Below are 22,617 nucleotides of genomic sequence, written 5' to 3' on the forward strand. Positions count from 1 at the left end.
CATGATGCCCTCTCAGTGGCTAGGGCTCCAACATTTCCAGAAAAGGACATCTGGGCTTGAAACAGAGGGAGAGTTCCTAGGGACAAAAGCAGTTCCCAGGCAGGTGGAACTTGGGCCTGGAGTTCAAGAGAAAGGCAAGAGTGGATGACAGAATGTGGGGAGGCACTGAAGATGGCCACTGACACTGACCAGGGCAATTAGAAGGGTGGCCAAGGAGACAGAGAAGGATAAAGGATGAACCTGAGTGAAGCTCCTTGTATTTGGAAGCTGGGAGGGGGTGAGAGACTAGACAGCATCATCAGAGGCGGCTGTTCCCCGGGAAGGGCCTCGCAAAGACAGGGTAAACTCTGTGGATCCTCTGGGCCCAGCAGCTCTTTCGCAAATGGAGATAAGGAGAGACAGGTCAGAGGTGCTCAGCATCACAAAGTAAGAAGAGCAGCGCTGGGTCAGAATCTAGCACTTCCACCCTCCCCGGGCCTACACATTCAGAAACCCTTGAGGTGAGCAAGGAAAGTGTCATTGGGAATTTTACCAAAGTTGTGATTAAAATCTAAGGACCCAAATCTAGAATGATGTGATGCTGGAGCGTGCGAGGGCTCTTTGCCTAGGAGTGGAGAGTCCCATTTTCCTACCAAGTTTAAAAATCTCATTAAAAACATTTGCCGACAACCCTGGTCAGCCTGGCTACTTCTATTAATTTATTAGTTGCCATGAACACTTGAGCATGAACTTGCCTCTCGGAGTGGCTCTCCTGACCTGGCTAGGCTCTGTGCTTTGACTTGGAGAGGAGAGGGGGGCAGTGGTGAGACTACCAGAGGGCTGAGGGTGTGTGTACTGAGGAGGGATGGAGTGTAGGGGCCTCGTCTACCCCAGAGGTCTGCAGCGCCTCCCAGGGTATCTGTAGGGCAATAAGTGTGCACATCTCTGGCCTCGTTGGCTGCTGCTGTTCTGGTCTTTACCACAACTGGGGCAGGGAAGGAGATCTTTAGAAAAGGAAAATGGCTTCTCCAAAAGATGGGGCAGACATTTCTACTTTACTGTTCGGCAAGGAGGAAGGGTATCGTGTGTGTGTGTGTATGTGTGTGTCTGTGTCTGTTGGTCCAGAGCTGGAGGAAACTCTTACTCAACCTCGGCACTTGGGGTGCCCTTCCTCTTTGCCCTTTCCCCTTCAAGGGTGACAGAAGATACTAGAGGGTGGATAGAAAATATATATACACATATTAATATCCTCTACAATTTCAATATTCTTACAATGTGCAGGACTCACAGGCTACATGGAGTAGAAAAAGTTAATTATCCCTAAATTCCAGAAGGGTTGTCGTGTTGTTATTTTAAAGAATATCCTATGTCCTTTGCTTTTTTTTTTTGGGGGGGCGGGGGGGCGCCTGTAAGGCCAGTTGGAAGTGGCTGGTTTCAGTTTAACTCCCTTTCTGAAGAATGTAGTGTCTAAGATCCTTCCTCTTCCTTACTGCTTTGCATTCACTCTTTTTGTGATATAGAAGGTCAACTGATGAAAAAAACAGCAGCAGTGAAGATGTAGAAGTCTCTGTCTTTCGGGGGGGTCACTAACTGGTGGGAGCCACACAAAATACCCTTTCTGTGCAAGGTTCATGGTTTCTGGTGGGCAGGAGGCACAGGAGGCAAGGGGACCCAAGGGAGGGCCTGTTTGCTCAAGTTTCAGGGTCCAGAAAGATCTCAAAGGAGATCTGGCCTAAGCTGGTCCATGAAAGATTATAAAATTTGTTCTTTGCTATCTAATTTGGGGAATTAAAAAAAAAAAAAGCCAAGGAGGAAGTAAGAATCACCCTTCTCCTGAGTCCCCAGGAATAGCTATTTCTACCATTTTAGTGTAATTCCTTAGAATCTCCAAGTTTTTTTCTAGGTGGAGCATGTATTTTTAGTTTCTTGTACCGGATAGCTGAGAAATCAGCTGCTCGTAGAGGCAGACGTTCTCAGCATGCCTGGAACACATGTCCTGACGCCTCCTCAGCCCAAGTCTAACTTTTCCTCACTTACCATATATTGTAAAGTGGCCTAAGCCAACCTTGTCTGTTCCCTGTCCCTTTGTTTTGATGAAATATTGGTAGACTCCAATAGTTGAACTTAGATGGGAGCTCTAGATCTCTAATCCAACAATTTTGCTTTTGGGCAAACATTCCTACGGAAATAAGTCCTACAGCAAATTCTGCCACACGTACAAACATCGATGAGCAAGGAGGCCCCAAAAGGCCATAGGAATTCTTGTCTAGCTCAAAAAGTTCCCATCCTTTGCCCTCAGGTGCAGCCACCAGCACCTGGCATGAAAGGTCAAGGTGGATACCATGCTTTTCTAAGGGCAAGAGCAGCCTGCAAGTAGGCAGGTCGGGCAGCAGGACCGACAGGGCTATGTTGTTGGTATGTGCTGCAGAGTTGATTTTGACTCACAGAACCATGTGACAGAGTAGAACTGCCCCTAGGGTTTTCTAGGCTGTAATTTTTACAGGAGCAGATCACCAGGTCTTTCCCCCATGGAGCTGCTGGGTAAGTTAGAATTGCCAGCCTTTTGGTTAGCAGCCAAGCGCTTAACTGTTGCACCACCAGGGCTCCTTAATAGGGCTGGAGACCATGAATATATATATATATATATAAAACCCTGGTGGTGTAGTGGTTAAGAGTTCGTCTGCTAACCAAAATGTCTGCAGTTCGACTCTACCAGGCGCTCCTTGGAAACCCTATGGGGCAGCTCTACTGTGTCCTATAGGGTCGTTATGAGTAAAAATTGACCTGACAGCAATGGGTTTGGTTTATACACATAAATGTGTTCAGGCATAACTTTACGTACAGTAATTAAGACACGCAGATCTTAAGCTTAGTCTCCATGAATTTTTACATGTATATCTATCTACCCATGAAATCACCAGCCAGATTAAAAGACAGAATATTTCTAGTGTCCCGTAAGGTTCCCTCTTGCCCCTTCCATCCAATACTGTCCCTAAGAGGTAACCACGGACTAGACTTCTATCTCCATAAGTTGGTGTTCATATAAACAGAGTCATACAACAGGTACTCTTTTGTGTCTGACTTGTCTCATTCAGCATTATATCTCTGATATGTGTCCCTGATTACATGTAGCTATAGTCTGTTCTTTGTTATTGCTGAGCAGTATTCCATTGTATAAATACTCCACAGCTTGTTTATCCATTCTCCTGCTGACTGGCATTGAGTTGTCTCCAGTTTCAGGCTATTACGAATAACACTCCTATGACCATTCTTACACATATCATTGGTGGACATAAGCACTCATTTCTCTTCACTATGTAACCAGGAGTGAAGTTGCTGGGTTACAGGACAGGTGCATGTTTAGCTTTAGTGTACAATTTACATTCCCTCAGCAGTGTATGATAGTTTGGTTGCACCACATCTGTGTCAATACTTGGTATTGTCACTCCATATTTTAGACCTGTTTGTTGAATGGCTTCCACTAAGCTCCATAATGTAGCAAAGCTTCTCTCTTCCTTTGCAACTCAGCCTTGCTCCCAAGGGAGAGTTATGAACTTCCAAAGTGCTTTCCAACTAGAAGATCCCTGAATAAGAGGATGAGCGGAGTGAAAGAGCTGCCCTGGGGTAGTAGTCACTTTTGACCCTGTCCTGGAGGCCAGGGACTGGGTGCTCACCTAGCTGTGCAGTGCATTCTTGTCTTAGCACTCACCACCGTGTTACGGTGCCACCTAGACCCCCATAACAGCCCTTTGGGGAGTAAGGCCACTCTGAGGAAAGTCTTTTTCAGTTCAGAGTAACACGACCCTCCCTTCACCCCTGGCCATCGGACTCTCAGAGGTCCACTCCGGAGTACAAACCCAGGCCTCAGATCCATCCTCAGCCATCCCAGGATGAATCCCTTGTGGAGGTGGAAAAGGCAACTCCTGCGCATTGTGCCCAAATCCTTCCTTGCCCACCAGCTGATGCCTGAAATTCTACCATTAGCCTTTCGTGCCTTTAACTCTCAAGGCCAGGATCTTTGGGGGAAATCCCGGTGACCCTGTTTAGAGTGGGTCTGTTTCCCTTTAAATTATTGGTATCCCAGTGTGAACAAAGAATCTGTGAACAGGTTTTGATGAGGCAAAATGGCAAAGGACACTGGGTCCTTGAGGGGAGGATTAGAAAGGGGATGAAAATGGCCTGTTTGCTGTTGGCTGACCTTGGTGACATAGACACACATTTCATAGTCATGTAGGATTAAAGCTCAGACGACTCTGAAATGACTTCAAAGGAATCGTGCAGATCACAGGTGGGGTGAAGGCCTGAGATAAGAACGCAGGGTCGGGGGAGAGACTCCAGTGAGCCTTGTTTGGAAGCAAAGTTCTAGAAACAAAAGCCTGCAGAGCCAGGGTCAATGTGTGCAACTGTTTGAAGCAGAGCTGGCCTTAGGCATAAGAGCATGGTCTGGGTCTGGGCCCAAGCCATGGGAGGACACAGAAGCTTTCCTGGGCAGGCCAGTGGGCATCTGCTTCCAGTTGTAATTCTGGGCACATCCAGAAGGTTTTGGTGGCCAGAGCTTGGCCAGTTCCCCTCCTCCCACTCCGCTCCTAGGACTAGGATGTATTCCTTTGCACTCCTCCCTCCCACCCACCCTTCTCTCTCACTTTTCCCTCTCTCAGTCTCCCTCTCCCTTTAATTTTTTTTTTAATTCCAATTGATTGAAGTGATTCAAAATTTTAAAAATACAAGGAAGTCTCTCTCCTTGTCTCTAGACTCCAGTTCCCCTCCCCAAAGGCAATCGATTTTACCAATTGCATATGTGTAACTTTGCAGAGACACCTTAATACAAACACGCATGTGTGTGGGGGTGTGTGAATAAGGAGCCTGGGTGGCGAATGCAGTTTGCAATTGGCTTCTAACCTAAAGGTTGGAGGTTTGAACCCACCCAGCCGCTCCATGGAAGAAAAACCTGGTGAACTGCTGCATAAAGATTACAGCCAAGAACACCCCATGGAGCAGCTCTACTCTGTAACACATGGGGTTGCCATGAGTCAGAATCGACTCAATGGCAATGGTTTTCTTTTTGGTTTTTTGGTATGTGTGTGTGTGTATATATATATGCTGTTATTTAATACAAATGGTAGCATGCTGTTCATACAGTCGTAGGCCTCATTTTTAAATTGTGTTTACTAAATATTCAGTAGATACAAAAATACCAGCACCAGTTGCCATCGAGTAGATTCTGACTCATGGTGACCCCATGTGTGTCAGAGTAAAACTGTGCTCCATAGGGTTTTCAACGGCTGATTTTTCAGAAGTAGATCACCAGGCCTTTCTCCCAAGGTGCCTCTGGGTGGACTTGAACCTCCATCCTTTCGGTTAGCAGCCAAGCACATTAACTATTTGCACCATCCAGCAACTCCAGATACAAGAAGAGTGGTTATAAAATATACACAAATTAAAAAAACAAAAAACCCACAATGCAATGGACCACAGAGTACCCAGCACCTGCCCTAGACTAAGAAAGGCTTTTCACATCCTCTGCATGCCCCTCGCCAGTCTCCCTCCCTCCTCCCACAAACACTATCCTGAACTTGATGCTTAATGTGCCCTTGTTTTTCTTTGCAGTCCTTCCACATGTTTAGATCACAATGTTGTTGTTGTGGGGTGGAGTGTCCTCGTGTTGATTTCAGCTCACAGTGACTCCATGTGACAGAGTAGAACTGCCCCATAGGGTTTTCTAGGTTGTAATCTTTATGGGGAAACCCTGGTGGCGTAGTGGTTAAATGCTACGGCTGCTAACCAAAGGGTCGGCAGTTCGAATCCACCAGGCGCTCCTTGGCAACTCTATGGGGGCAGTTCTACTCTGTCCTATAGGGTCGCTATGAGTCGGAATTGACTCGACGGCACTGAGTTTACTGGGAATCTTTACGGAAGCTGATCACCAGGTCTTTCTCCCAAAGAGCTGCTGGATGGGTTCGAACTACCAACCTTCCAGTTAGCAGCCGAGCACTTAACTGTTGTGCCACCAGGGCTCCTATTATATCACAATACAATATATACATTATTTAGTTTCTCACCTTTTTGGATTTTGAATAGAAGGAAGTGCATTGCAGGTAATGTTCTGCAACTTGCTTTTACCCTACACAAGGTGATGGGCCTGAGGTCCAATCACGCTGATAACGCGCGGCTGGAGTTTATTTTCACTCTTGTGTAGAATTCCATTGTATGAATATACCACAATTAATATTTTATTGTACTACTTAGGGGACATTTGGGTTGTTTTCAGTTTTTGGCTTCTAGGAACAGCACAACGTGAACGTCTTAACCATTTCTCCTGGCGCACAACAGTGATGATGGTGGGAGGTAAGAATTTCTCCAGGGCAACTGCAGGCCCTAGGGAATGCACATTGTCAACGTCAGCGGATCATGCCAAGCTATTTCCCAAAGTGATGGCATCACTCCACGCACCCACCAGCAAAGCTTAAGAGTTCCTGTTGCTCCACTTCATCAACAACACTTGAAATTATCAGTGTTTAAATCGTCCACACTGATAACGTGTGAAATCAGAGCTCACTGTGGCTTTAGTTTTCACTTCCCTGATGATGTCCATTACATTTTTCACTTAAAATGTATCTTAGGGATTGTTTCATTTTCAGAGCGGTAAGGACTTCCTCCTCCTTTCTGGGCTGGAGAGTGTTCCATCACAGGAAAGTATCCTGATTTATTTAACTAGCTCCTTACTGATGGGCGTTGACTTGGCTCCAATATTGTACTACTTCAATTTGGCAATGAATGCCTTTGCATTCGTTGCTGTTGTTAGGTGTCCTCCCGACTCACAGCGATCCCTCCTTGTGTGACAGAGAATTGCCCCCATATGGTTTTCTAGGCCGTAATTTCTACAGAAGCAGATCACCAGGTCTTTCTTTAGCAGAGCGGCCAGGTGGGTTTGATCCACCAACCTTTCGGTTAGCAGCCTAATGCTTAACCATTCCACCACCAGGACTCCTTGTTGTATACAGATAGTAACGTGCATCATATATGCACATGGAGGAGCGTACGTGTAGGTTCCTTACCCAGGATCCTCCTGAGACGTTTAGATGAACAGGAAAGATGGTTTTTGGTCCCCTCTGACCCTATTCCTGACTATTACCAGCAAACTCCCTTAATTTCCCATGTTCCCCCAAGTGGGAACCTTATCTGCCTTGCCCTCAGCTTGGTCCCCTGTCCTATCTTCATCACTCCAACTTTTCTCTCATATCCCATCTTCTGGATGATATTCCTCTTCCACTGTCCCCCCACCAGAGCCAACCCAGAACCAACCTGTTTGCCCTAGGTCACCACCCTACCTCTATGCAGACTCCTCAGAATTATCCCTATTCTTACCCTGGTGGCATAGTGGTTAAGAGCTACATCTGCTAACCAAAAGGTGGGCAGTTAAAATCCACCAGGCACTCCTTGGAAACTCTATGGAGCAGTTCTACTCTGTCCTATAGGGTTGCTATGAGTTGGAATCGACTCGTTGGCAAAGGGTTTGGTTTTTGGTTTTCTTCTCATGAATGTCCCCATCACGATGGGCCCAGGAATCTGCACTGCACCAGCAATTCAGATGCACCCCGGTGTTTGAGAGAGGCTGTCTGTTTTCATGTGAGTAAGGAGGAGTCAGGTGGCAGGCCCAGGGTTCTGTGGAGCTAGGCCGCATTATCAGAGCCCAACAGCTAGTCCTCAGTGTTTTATCTCTGGGAGGAAGCACAGGGGCAGGGGGAGGGTGGTACTGTATTTGACTCAGGACCCACACACCCTGGCCTCTGCTTTGACCGGTATTCTACAAGCTGTGGGAAGGGAGCCCTGCATGTGAAAGGAAAAGATTAGAGTCAAGATGAACTGCATATACCATTCTGGAAGTTTGGATGCTGACCTGGTTAAACAGAGCAAGCATTTTTGAGTGCCTTTGTTGGAGCCCTGTTGGTGTAATCGATAAGTGCTTGGCTGCTAACGGTAAGGTTGGCGGTTCAAACCTACCCAGCAGCTCCACGGGAGAAGGACCTGGTGATCTGCTTCTGTAAAGATTACAGCCAAGAAAACCCTATGGGCAGTTCTACTCTATCACATGGGGTCACTATGAATCAGAACCAACTTGATGGCACCTAACAACAACGTAGTGCTAAATGCTTTAAACTCACTAGTCTTAATCTCCCAATAGTCCAGGTGGCTCAGCAGTATTATCATAACCCCTTAATGCAGAAACTAAGCCTCAGAAAGGTTAACTATCTCAGGCAAAGCCACACAGCTGCAAAATAACAGAGCTGGGATTCCCACTCACGTCTGTCTGATTCCAGAACTCATATGTAGGGTGTGCTGCCTGTCTCTCCATCTCCCCACTTCCCTCTGCTGCCTCCCCCTTTCTCATAGCTGTTACATTTACACGGTTCAAAAATCAAAAGGCATGAAGGATATACAGTGATATTCCTCTTCCTACTGAGAGGCAACCAGTGTTGCTAGTTTCTAGTAATTAGAATATACTTTGCATATATAAATAAATAACATATAATCTCCCCTACTTTTTCAGACAAAAAAGGGAGCATCGCATGAATACCATTTTGCACCCAGTTTTTTTGTTTTTGTTTTTCACGGAGTATACCTTGGCAGCCTTTCCATATCAGTGCACAAAGGGCTTTTCCTTACTCAGTCTCACAGCCCACGTATACAGCTCACCCTCCGTTTGTTGGATGTTTCGGGGGCTCCTGACCTTATGCAGTTACAAACCGTTCTACAGGCGAACGCCCTTGACGTCAAGTCATTTGCGCAAGCACGCACATCTGTAGGGAAAGGCTCTAGAAGGGGAGCTGCCCAGCACACTCACTGTTATTCATTATAGTCTCCCTAAATCTGCACATAGATTTTACCATCAAAACATTTCTTCCTTTTGTAATCTGACTTCTGTAGCATTTGCCTGAGACGGCAGGCGCTTTCTCCCACAGCCTGGCTATCTGGGTATACACCCTGTCTTCTGGGTGCTCCCCCAGGGAGGGGGCAGGCCAGCTTCCCCTCTGTGCCCAGCACGCAGCAGGTGGGCATATCCCACAGGTGTGCTGCCTACAGTTTCCCAGTGAGGTACGTTTACCTTCAGAGAACATTTCCTCACCTGGCCCTCAAAACAACCTTGTGTGGGCCTGGCAGGAATGATCACCCCCATTGTACAGGGGCCAGGCTGTGGCTCAGAGATGTCCTGACTTGCTCCGGGTCATATTTACGTCAGAGGCTGAGGACGAACTGGAACTCAGGGCTCCCCCTGGGGCACATTGCCTCCAGAGGCCGTTTAATTACAATTAGCCAAGGAATAACTGACCATTTGACTTTACCCTTCTGGCTGCTGTTTCACAAACAGAAATACTAATAGCACAGGGCCTTTAGAAGACTGCTCTAAGTTCGCTTGTTTTTTGCCAGCAAAGATTAGAGAGGTTACAGAGAATATCTAGCTAATCTTTTTGAGTCCACACAATACTGCAGGCAGCATTCTCTGTGTGTTTTAGCTCATCTACTTCTCAGAAACTGAAAAGATAGGTGCTGCTACTACTTAGATGAGGTTAAATGAGGAGGAAGGCACTGAGCTGAAATTTAAACACAGGCAGGGCCCATGTCCTTAATCCTTGTACTCCACTGCCTCTCAACCAGTGGCTGTCAATATATGATACTAATAAATTATTAGCATTATAATAGTATTTCAAGCTTCTGCTGAAATGGCACTATCTACTTGGCTACTCAGTGGCCACTATTGGTTCGGGGATGACAGGAAGATCCTTCACCCATAGAAGAAAATAAAAGCCTTCCCACTAGCTCAGGGTTACTTACGATAGCACAATTGGGGCTATACCCCTTTGGCTTGCAGCCACCTCACCATCCTCTCTCCAAATCCCTCCTGCCATGATGCTGGGTGATTCACCACCCACTTAGAGGATTCCAACCCTCCTGATGCTGTGGCTTCCTAGCTCCTTGACCTCCTCTCCCCCAATATCTTGTCTTCCCTGCCTCAGCACTCAGTCCCCCAATCAAGTCCTAAACCATCAAGTCAAGTCCGACTGACAGCCATCATGCAGTCACTATGAGTCGAAAATCAACTTGAAGGCACCTGACAACAACTACTCTGGTAAGATCTAATTAACATAACAAAGAAAATTCCTGTTTCCAAGCTGGATTATATCCACAGGTATAGGATTCTGTTCTACTATGTATTTTTCTTCTCTCTTTTGCTTATTTCTGTCTTCCCCACTAGAACGTCAGCCCCACAGGAGCAGGGACTTTGTCTTCTGTCCACTGCTCCATCCCAGCCCCAAACAGTGCCTGGTGCCCAGTAACATTTACTTTCAGTGCACTTTTGTGGAATGAATTTCTTTCTGAGTGTGGACGGAGGACCTGAGAGCTCATTGCCAGTAATGTCTGGAAAAAAGTGGAGGGTGGATGTCACATTGTGTCCAAGGGGGGTGAAAGCAGGCTCGTAGAGGTCAGGATGGGGAAGACAAGCCTGAGGACTCCACACATCTGCCCAAGGAGGATGCATCTTCTCAATTGGCTCTTCTCAGTCTGGGAGAAGACGTTGAAAGAATTCTTTTTACACCTTTACTAAACTGTTGCTTTCCAACAGCCTTGGTTACTTAAGGCTTCTATGCAGACATTTATTGGCGACCTGGTGGCACATTGGCTAATCTCTCCGCTGCTAACAAAAACCCACCCAGTGGCTCTGCTAGAGAAAGACCTGGTAATCTGTTTCCATAAAGATTGTTGTTGTCAGGTGCTATCAAGTTGGTTCTGATTCATAGCGAATCATAGAACGAAACACTGCCTGGTCTTGCACCATGTTCACAATCGCTGTTATACTTGAATCCATTATTGCAGCCACTGAGTCAATCCACCTCGTTGAGGGTCTTCCTCTTTTTTACTGACCCTCTACCAAGAATGATGTCTTTCTCCAGGGACTGATTCCTCCTGATAACATGTCCAAAGTATGGGAGAAGTATTCTCGCCATCCCTGCTTCTAAGGAGCATTCTGGTTGTACTTCCAAGACAGATTTGTTCTTTTTTTGGCAGTCCATGCTATATTCAATATTCTTCACCCACACCACAATTCAAAGGTAATTCTTCTTCTGTCTTCCTTAAAGATTACAGCCTAGAAAACACTATGGGACAGCTCTACTCTGTCACATGGGGTAGCTATGAGTAGAAAATTGACTTGGCAGCACCTACCCACAATGCAGAAGTTTGGATGGTCATGATTAGCACAGATATCTGAAGCCAGGAGTAACCTGACCATTCATCTCTTGCAACCTCTGAATTTTACAAGCAGGGAATTGTGGCGCAGAGAACAGAGGGCACATGAACGTTGTTGGTGGAGCCGGGACTTGATCCCGGGTCTCCTGTCCTGCAGTCCAGACTCATCTGCTACAGCATGCAATGCCACTCTGTGTCACACACCGCAATTTGCCCAATTGTCCTCACCTTTAAAGGAAATAGAGAAAATGTGTAATCTAACCCACACGAGATACTCAGATGAAAACTGAAAATGTTGGTAGAAGAGATGGATGGATCCAACAAGAGTCTGGAGAACTCATGGGACATCTTACTTTCTCACCTTATCCTCACAACAACCCCATGAGGTAGGTACTATCATTACCTCCATTGTATTGAAAAGTAAATGGAGACAGACAGGGGTTAAAAACCAGAGCCATAATAGATGGATCATGATAGAACGAGAGAAAAATGTAGAACAGAACTCAAATTCTTATACAGTCCAGACTTACTGGACCAATTGAGACTACAGGACTCCCCAGTACTATCACCCTGAGATACTCTTAAACAGAAAATTTCCCTTGAGGTCACCTTTTAGCTAAATAACATATTGGCTCATAAGATCATGAATATCACCCATTGGGGGTGGGGAGGATCACACACATAGTAAGTGGAGGAGCTGAAATTCCAACCCTGTTTGACTCAAGAAGTTATACTTATAACCTTTACTCTCTGGGTGTCTTAAATGCCATTCCAAAATAACTTTTCAGTTTAAGCAAGCTTTTTCCCCCCAAATTTTGGTTCTGTTGACAAGAGAAACTCCATCTTTCTGAAGAAGGATGAGCTGTGAGTAAAATAGGCACCACTTGGGTTAACTTGGGTGCTGGTTGTGTTTCAGTCCTAGAGAAGCCCGAAGGGGAAGTAGCAGAGGAAAGGGGAAAGGAAACTAACATTCACCAAGTTCCATTTCGGGCCAGGTGTTTTCTATACATTAGCTTCCCTACTTTTTATGATGGGCTTGGGTTGTGGGTTGCCACAGCTAGTCAGTGGTAGAAGTGGAATTTGAACCTGCAGGTTTTCTACTATAACAAGTGGCTTCCCAAGACTTGTGTTATACAGGACATGTTTTAAAACTGCAAATAATGCATTTCTGGGTTACGGGTTTGAGGTTTGAAATGAGGCTCTGACCACCATATTCTTTTCTTCCTCTTATCACTTGAGAACTGAAAAATATGTTACAGAGGGGAGTTTCCATGAATCCGGGTGGAAGAGTTTAAGTCAACTTATCACCAAGTTTTGACTCCAGAAAAGGAAACAACTTCTTCTAATTTACCAAACCTTCAACTAAATAAATTTTTTAAAAAACAAAACTGTCAGTGGTATCCCGAATTTGGCATTTTTAAAGATCAGTGAACTAACGTGAAGTTTCCAAATAGAGGCAGCCCAAGGTGACAGAAAGAACCATGGCCTGGTTCTGATTTGGACTTGCTATGTGACCTTGAACAGGTCACAGTGCCCCATCTCTGGGTCTCTGTTTCAGCACCATGAAAATACAGGGCTCATGTCTGATTACCTCTGGGTTCTCCTCTAGATCTGAAATCTAGGATACGTAGTCGTTATGAATGTTGGCTCTGGGCTCAGGCCACCAGAGTTCAGATCCCTATTTCATCATTTACTCACTGGTAAATGAACAAATTGGACAATTTGCTTAACTGCTCTTGTCTGGGCTTCTATTTCTTCATATGTAGAGGTTGACCATACTTCCCTTTTTTTTTTTTTTTAAATTGTGCTTTAGGTGAAAGTTTACAGCTCAAGCTAATTTCTCATACAAAAATTTATACACGTACTGTTATGTAACACTAGATGCAATCCATATAATATGACAGCACACTCCACCTTTCCACTCAAGGTTTCCCATGTCCATTTAACCAGCTTCTGTCCCTTTCTGCCTTCTCATCTTGCCTGTGGACAGGAGCTGCCCATTTAGTCTCGTGCATCGACTTGAACTAAGAAGCACATTCCTCATGAGTACTATTTTATGTTTATAGTCCAGTCTAATCTTTGAAGAGTTGGCTTTAGGAATATTCTTAGTTCTGGGTTAACAGAGTCTGGGGGCCATGTCTTTGAGGGTTTTTCTAGTCTCATTCAGACCATTAATTCTGGTCTTTTTATGTAAATATTTTGTTCTGCAGCACACTTTTCTCCTGCTCCATCAGGGACCATCTGCTTTGTTTCCTGTCAGGGTGGTCACTGGTGGTAGCCAGGCACCATTTAGTTCTTCTGATCTCGTGCTGATGGAGTCTGTGGTTTATGTGGCCCTTTTGTCTCTTGGGCTAATATTTTCCTTATGTCTTTGGTGTTTTTCATTCTCCTTTTCTCCAGGTGGGTTGGGACCAATTGATGCATCTGAGGTGGCCGCTCCCAAGTTTTTAATACTCCAGATGCCACTCGCCAAAGCAGAATGCAGAACACTCCTAATAAAATTTGTTATACCAGTTGACCTAGAAGTCCCCCAAAACCATGGCCCCTAGACCCCAGACCCTGCTACTCTGTCCCTCAAAGTGTTTGGTTGTGTTCAGAAAACTTCTTATTTTTTGGTTTAGTCTAGTTTTGCTGACTTCCCCCATATTGTGTGTTGTCTTTCCGTTCACCTAAGAGAATTCTTGCCTACTTATCTAGTTAGCGAATTCCCCTCACCCTCTCTCTCCACCTTTGTAACCATCAAGGAATGAAAACATTCTATGTTTAAGCTTTTTCTTGAGTTCTTATAATAGTGTTCTCATAAAATATTTGTCCTTTTGCAACTGACTAATTTCACTCAGCATAATGCTTTCCAGTTTCATCCATGTTCTGAGATGTTTCACAGATTCATCATTGTTCTTTATCCTTGTGTAGTATTTCATTGTGTGTATGTACCATAATTTGTTTATCCCTTCGTCTGTTGATGGGCACCTAGGTTGTTTCCATCTTTTTGCTGTTGTGAACAGTGCTGCAATGAACATGGGTGTGCATATATCTATTCACGTGACGGCTCTTATTTCTCTAGGGTATATTCCAAGGATTGGGATTGCTGGATCGTATGGTACTTCTCAAAATGAGAAGAAACAGCTGCAAACATCCATTAATAATAGGAACCTGGAATGTACGAAGTATGAACCTAGGAAAATTGGAACTCATCAAAAATGAAATGGAACGCATAAACATCGATATCCTAGGCATTGGTGAGCTGAAATGCGCTGGTATTGGCCATTTTGAATTGGACAATCCTATAGTCTACTATATTGAGAAATAATAACTTAAAGACGAATGGCATTGCATTCATCGTCAGAAAGAATGTTTCAAAATCTATCCTGAAGTACAATGCTGTCAGTGATAGGATAATATCCATACGCCTACAAGGAAGACCAGTTAATACGACTATTATTCAAATTTACGCACCAACCACTGGGGCCAAAGATGAAGAAATAGAAGATTTTTATCAGCTGCTGCAGTCTGAAATTGATCAAACACGCAATCCAGATGTGTTGATAATTACTGGCGATTGGAATGCAAAAGTTGGAAACAAAGAAGAAGGATCAGTAGTTGGAAAATATGGCCTTGGTAGAAACAATGCCGGAGATCGAATGATAGAATTTTGCAAAACCAACGACTACTTCATTGCAAATACCTTCTTTCACCAACATAAAGGTGACTATATGCTTTTTTTTTTCATACGCATGGACCTTGCCAGATTGAACAAACAGAAATCAAGTTGACTACATCTGTGGAAAGAGACGATGGAAAAGCTCAATATCATCATTCAGAACAAGGCCAGGGGCCGACTGTGGAACAGACCATCAATTGCTTATATGCAAGTTCAAGCTGAAACTGAAGAAAATCAGAGCAAGTCCATGAGAGCCAAAATATGACCTTGAGTATATCCCACCTGAATTTAGAGACCATCTGAAGAATAGATTTGATACATTGAACACTAGTGACTGAAGACCAGACGAGTTGTGGAATGACATCAAGGACATCATACATGAAGAAAGAAAGAGGTCATTGAAGAGACAGGAAAGAAAGAAAAGACCAAGATGGATATCAGAGGAGACTCTGAAACTTGCACTCGAACATTGAGGAGCTAAAGCAAAAGGAAAAATTGATGAAGTAAAAGAACTGAACAGAGGATTTCAAAGGGCCTCTCGAGAAGACAAAGTAAAGTATTATAATGATATGTGCAAAGACCTGGAGATGGAAAACCAAAAAGGAAGAACACACTCGGCGTTTATCAAGCTGAAAGAACTGAAGAAAAAATTCAAGCTTTGAGTTGCAATAGTGAAGGGTTCTACGGGGAAAATATTAAACGCCATGGGAAGCATCAAAAGAAGATGGAAGGAATACACAGAGTCATTATACCAAAAAGAATTAATCGATGTTCAACCATTTCAAGAGGTGGCATATGATCAGGAACTGATGGTACTGAAGGAAGAAGTCCAAGCTACTCTGAAGGCATTGGTGAAAAACAAGGCTCCAGGAATTGATGGAATATCAATTGAGATGTTTCAATAAACAGATGCAGCGCTGGAGGTGCTCATTCGTCTATGCCAAGAAATATGGAAGACAGCTTCCTGGCCAACTGACTGGAAGACATCCATATTTATCCCTGTTCCCAAGAAAGGTGATCCAACCGAATGTGGGAATTATAGAACAATATCATTAATATCACACACAAGCAAAATTTTGCTGAAGATCATTCAAAAACAGCTGCAGCAATATATTGACAGGGAACTGCCAGAAATTCAGGCTGGTTTCAGAAGAGGACATGGAACCAGGGATATGATTGCTGATGTCAGATGGATCCTGGCTGAAAGTAGAGAATACCAGAAGGATGTTTACCTGTGTTTTATTGACTATGCAAAGGCATTCGACTGTGTGGATCATATCAGATTATGGACAACACTGCGAAGAATGGGAATTCCAGAACACTTAATTGTGCTCATGAGGAACCTTTATATAGATCAAGAGGCAGTTGTTTGGACAGAACAAGGGGATACTGCATGGTTTAAAGTCAGGAAAGGTGTGCGTCAGGGTTGTATTCTTTCACCATACCTATTCAATCTGTACGCTGAGCAAATAATCCGAGAATCTGGACTATATGAAGAAGAACGGGGCATCAAGATTGGAGGAAGACTCATTAACAACCTGCGTTATGCAGATGACACAATCTTGCTTGCTAAAAGTGAATAGGACTTGAAGCACTTACTAAAGAAGATCAAAGGCCACAGTCTTCAGTATGGGTTGCACCTCAACATAAAGAAAACAAAAATCCTCACAACTGGACCAATGAGCACAATCATGATAAACGGAGAAAAGATTGAAGTTGTCAAGGAGTTCATTTTACTTGGATCCACAATCAACAGCCATGGAAGCAGCAGTCAAGAAATCAAAAGACACATTGCATTGGGTAAATCTGCTGCAAAGGACCTCTTTAAAGTGTTGAAGAGCAAAGATGACACCTTGAAGACTAAGGTGCACCTGCCCCAAGCCATGGTATTTTCAATTGCATCATATGCATGTGAAAGCTGGACAATGAATAAGGAAGATTGAAGAAGAATTGATGCCTTTGAATTGTGGTGTTGACGAAGAGTATTGAATATACCATGGACTGCCAAAAGAACGAACAAATCTGTCTTAGAAGAAGTACAACTAGAATACTCCTTAGAAGCAAGGATGGCGACACTGCATCTTACATAATTTGGATATGTTGTCAGGAGGGATCAGTCCCTGGAGAAGGACATCATGTTTGGCAGAGTAGAGGGTCAGCGGAAAAGAGGAAGACCCTCAACAAGGTGGATTGACACCGTGGCTGCAACAATGAGCTCAAGCATAACAAGGATTGTAAGAATGGCTCAGGACCAGGCAGTGTTTCGTTCTGTTGTGCATAGGGGTCGCTATGAGTCGGAACCAACTTGATGGCACCTAACAACAAAACAACATGCCCTTTTGAAGTTAGGTATGACCATGTGACTTGCTTTAGGCAATAAAATGTGAGCAGCTGGTATATGTAAATGACAGGTAGAAGCATTTAAGAGCTGGTGCACAATCTCTACATTTCACCTGTCTCCCCACCCCCCGCCCCCTACTCCGTGCTGCTGTGGCCAGTGACGGTCTAACCATTGTTGTTCTAAGCTACTTAGATTTGCAGGTTGTTAGTTACTACAGCATAATTTAGCCAAATCTGACTAATACGATGAATGAATGAGTAATTAAATGAATAAATACATCATAGTGATGGTATCAGAAATGGATTAAAGGGGTGGGGAGACTCAAAGTAGACAGTATGAAGTAAAAAAAAAAAAAAAAAAATTTTTTTTTTTTTAGATAATGTTTAATTCCTACCTTAACAGACACTGTCCTTTCACCCTTCTCTCCTTTCTTGCTTGCAGAGCCTGCATTCCACTATAGAGATTGAAAATGCCAAATGGATGTGTGACCCAACCCTGTCCAGTGGACACTAAGGTAGTCTTTGAGGAAGGGTGGTTCTCTGGAAAAGATTTTTCTTCCCAATTTAAAAAAAAGAAAAATTGTTTTCCTCATTGTTTAAGCCACTCTGCAAAGTTGGGTTTCACTTGTGCACTACAGATTAGTTTAAGCAAGCATAAGTAAACTTTTGAGTACCTTGTTTATTGGGTAATCCCTCCCTGCTGGTGTCAAGGGGTCTAGAGCAAGAAACAAATATATAAGAAAAAACACCAACTGTATAGGGCTGCCTATGCCAAGAGCCAATGTGTGTGTGGGCGGGGTGGCGGCGGTGGACTGAGGAGTCAGGAACAGCTTTGTGGAGAGGTCAGGATTTGAAAGAATAGCTGGGCTTTGGGTTTGGATGGTGTCATAGATTGAATTTTGTCCCCTCAAAATATATATCGATTTGGCTAGGCCGTGATTCCCAGTATTGTGATTGTCCACCATTTTGTTATCTGATGTAATTTTCCTATGTGTTGTAAATCCTATCTCTATGATGTTGATGAGATAGGATTAGCAACGGTTATGTTAATGAGGCAGGACTCAATCTACGAGATTCAATTTTGTCTTAGGCCAACCTGTTTTGAGATATAAAAGAGAGAATCGAGCAGAGAGACAGGGAGACCTCATACCACCAAAAACAAGAGTTAGGAGAATAGCGCATCCTTTGGACTTAGGGTTCCTGCGCTGAGAAGCTCCTCGACCAGGGAAAATTGATGATGAGGACTTTCCCCCAGAGCCAACATAGAGAGAAAGCCCTCCCCTGGAGCTGGCACCCTGAATTCCGACTTCGAGCCTCCTAGACTGTGAGAGAATAAATTTCTGTTTGCTAAAGGCATCCACTTGTAGTTTTTCTTTACAGCAGCACTAGGTAACTAAGATAGATGGATAGAGAAGATGATAATAGTTTGGGCAGGCCCTTCCCAATATTTCGTAGACCAAATTTTATAGGCAGCTAGTATGACGCAATGGCTAAACACCGGGCTGCTAACCGAAAGATTGGTAGTTCGAACCCACCTAGCCACTTGTAGGGTAAAGACCTGGTGATCTGCTTCCATAAACATTAACCCCCTCAAAAAAAACGAACCTGTTGCCGTCAAGTCAATTCCAACTCACAGTGAGCCTATAGGACAAAGTAGAACTGCCTCATAGGGTTTCAAAGGCTGCAATCTTTACGGAAGCAGACTGCCATATCTTTCTCCTGTGGAGCAGCTGATAGGCTCAAACCACAGACATTTTGGTTAGCAGCCAAGTGCTTAACCACTGCACTCCCAAGGCTCCTTTCTATAAAAATTACAGCCTAGAAAACCCCATGGGACAGTTCTACTCTATCGTACAGGGTCTCTATGAGTCAGAATTGACTCGATGGCACCCAGCAACAATAAAAAAAAAAATTTTTTTTTCTTTTTTTTTTTTTTTAGCAACAATAGTACTTTACAAATAGTCCTTGCCTTACAAGTTTCATTTTTAACCTTGTTTCAAACTTTTTTTACCTATTGGATTTCACCTGTAGAAGGACAACACAGTTAAATATGCAAGTACGCTTTGAATGTAAACATCATTTAAAATATGGCTACTTAAGATTTCATTAAGAGGATAAGCTGTAGATCATTTAACTATTCCCCTACTCTCAGACACTGTGGTTTCCAATTCTTGAATATCTTAAATAATGCTACAGTGGAGCTTTTTTGGTTAAGGTTTTCCACTTGCCTTAAAGTATTTCCTTAGGATAAATTTTCAGAAATGGAATTGCTAGATCAAAGAATTCTCTTTAAAAAATATTTAATTTCTTTTTGGTGGCAATATGAACAACCAAACATACATCCGTTCACAGTTTCTACATGAACAGTTCAATAACATTGCTTACATACTTCATACTGTGTCACCATTCTCACTGTCTCTACCCATATTGTTTCATCACCATTAATTTAGGATCTCTGCCCTGGAAGTTCTCATCTGTGCTTTAGATTTACTGTTGTCAGTTTACACTCATGTAGATAATTCTTTATAAGAGCGCTATGCTGGAGGCAAACATTCTTTATCAATTGGACTAAACTGCTGTTTAGTTTAATGATGGCTTTTTTTTTTCATGGAATAGTTTCAGATCAAGGTTCAAAGATTATTTCTAGGTATTAGATTTGGAGGTTCCCCTAGTCTCAATGGTACTGTAAATCTGGTTTCCATGTGAGTTTGAAGTTCTGTTGCACGCTTTTCCTCCTTTTGATCAGGATTCATCTATTGGGTTCTTGATCAAAACATTCAGTAACGGTAGCCGGGCATCATCCATTTCTTCTGGTCTCATGGTAATGGAGGTAGTAGTTTATGAAGGCAATTAAACCTGCAGTCCATTTCCTTCCCTGATTCCTGGGTCTCCTTCTTCCTGTGCTGCTCCAGGCAAATAGAGACCAATTGTATCTTAGGTGGTTGCTTGTAAGTTTTTAAGCAGGTCAAAGAATTCTTGAAACCAGTGAATCTCACCTAAGACCCAACTGCTAAGATGCTTGATAAATAGCCAAATTGCCTTCCAAAATGGCTCTATCATTGTACCTGAGAATTTTGTCTTAACATTAAAACACAAGACTGGATTACCTGAATCAGGAATAATTTAGTATGTAATTATGGCTATTTTCACCTTGTGAGTTTAGCCTCCAGGACTGTTCTTTTTATCTCAGGTTCCTTACAGTCAGGGTAAGCTGTTCCCATTCTCAGGTCCTGTGGTCTGAATACTGGGCTTAAGTTGCAGATATTGCTAGCTGAAAAGGAAAGCAATATGTTTCCTCATTTTTTTCTAAAAATCAAAATCACAACCTTTTATTAAATAGCGAAACAAAACAACCACTGAATAGCAAATATCCATCATCACTCATTGTTTAAAAAAAAAAAACTCTTCTTGTTTATTGAGAAATAAATGACCTTATTCTTTTGTCACTAACCCTGAATAACTTTTTATCACAGCCTCGTCCCATCTTGGTCTTGGTCCTCTCACTGGTTAGAATTGGCCATTTTAACTGGATGTGGAATTAAAAGCCCTTGCAGGGCTAGTCTAGGACTGCCTGGCTTCCCAGACCAGGAATCTATTTCCTTGGTCATTGAGTTTACTTAACTCTCAGCCTTGGACTCAGCTCCCGTCTCCCTCAGGGGCTGAGCCATCTCTGGACCCAGGTAAGTGACAAGGTTCTGAGGCCACCTTTTGGTCACAACAGTCAATGTGGTACACCACTATGACAGTTTGATCAGCAGGCACTGGGTTTTATCAATTTTTCCAACAAAACAACTGTTCTGTGAACCACAGCAATGGTTTGGACCAGAAACTCAAGGTCTGAACCAGTTTCTGGTAAAGACACCCTAGGTGGCCAAGAGTATTATCTCAGTTTTTGACAACCTGCTCTTAGAAGGTGGGTATCAGGAAAAATTCAAGGACAAAAGGCTTTTCCCTGGAACCACAACTAATCTTAGGGCCCAGGGCTTTGCTCTGTCAATGATTTAAGTTAGACTAAGGCGAGGAAGTGGTGCTTTTCACAGGGTTATTACTTTGCAAGTTATCTATTCCCAGGCCCCGGGAAGCTTCTCCCTCTAAAACCCTCAGTTGCTCCTTGGAAAGGCTTAAACGTTTTTTTTTTTTAATTATTGAAAAGGTGATATAAAAATACCAGTAAGGAATATTTTGAAAAAGAAAGATACCCATAATCCTATGACATGATGGCTTTCATATACAATATTTCCTGGGTTCTAAAATATGATCAATTTTAAGACTTGATTTTTGATTTTGAAAAAGCTTTTTAGGAAAAAAAAACAAAACAAAACACAACATAACAACCTTTAAGCATGCCCATTGATTGCAAGATACAGCTCAATTTCAGAAACCTTAAAATGTGGGGGGAAAAAATATGTGCCTCAGCATTGAGGGCTATAATACAAAATATAGTCATCTCTTTTACGTATGTACCAGAAGGAGTCCTTGGGTAGTGCAAATGGTTAAAGCACTAGACTGCTAACCAGAAGGTTGGAAGTTCAGTTCTACCCAGAGGCACCTCGGAAGAGAGGGCTGGTGGTCTACTTTCGAAAGATCACAGCTATTAAAAATCCTATGAAGCACAGATCTATTCTGACACACATGGGCTTCCTGTGAATTAGAGTTGACTTGACAGTAACGGGTTTGGTTTTGGGTTTTATGTACTAGAAAGCATTTTTGAATTATTTAACTTTTGAATTGGAATTACATACACATGGTCGGACATTCAGAAGGTAATATGAAGTGTTATCAGCGATGTGTCTCCCTACATCCAACCCTTAGTCCCCACCCAAGAGGCCACCAGTGTTTTCAGTCTCTGGTGAATCCTTCAGAGGTATTTTTTAGCTTATATCTGCAAGCAAATCTTATCTTCTTGCTCCCCTTTTTTACACAAATGGTAGCATACTAGACACTTTTTTCTTTAAAAAATACATGAAAACAGGTTCACATTATGCCCAGACCATTTTGATTTTTTTTCCTAAGATTACATCACAATTATTTCTTAATCTTCCTGTATAATTGTTATAATGATATTTTTTAATGACTTCTGTTTTGTGGGTGACTGGACCACAATTTAATAACGACTGCCAGTTGTTGAACATTTAGGTCATTTCCAATGTTTTGCTGTTACAGAAGATACCACAATGACCATTGACTCATGTAACAAATATTTGTTTCACAACCATGGATTGCAATCCTCTTATGTACCAAAGTGTCTTTCCCTAAGGGGCTTACAGTCCCGCAGCGGGACCAGCCACGGAAATAAATAAGAGCACAGAAGTGTTCCCATTCCCCCAAGGAGCCTCTGAGTACAATCTGGGCTCCTGCTTGGGGAAAAAAGAGAAGTGTCGATGGACGCGCCT

Source organism: Loxodonta africana, chromosome 1 (assembly GCF_030014295.1).
Source record: "Loxodonta africana isolate mLoxAfr1 chromosome 1, mLoxAfr1.hap2, whole genome shotgun sequence".
NCBI classification, from domain to species: domain Eukaryota; kingdom Metazoa; phylum Chordata; class Mammalia; order Proboscidea; family Elephantidae; genus Loxodonta; species Loxodonta africana.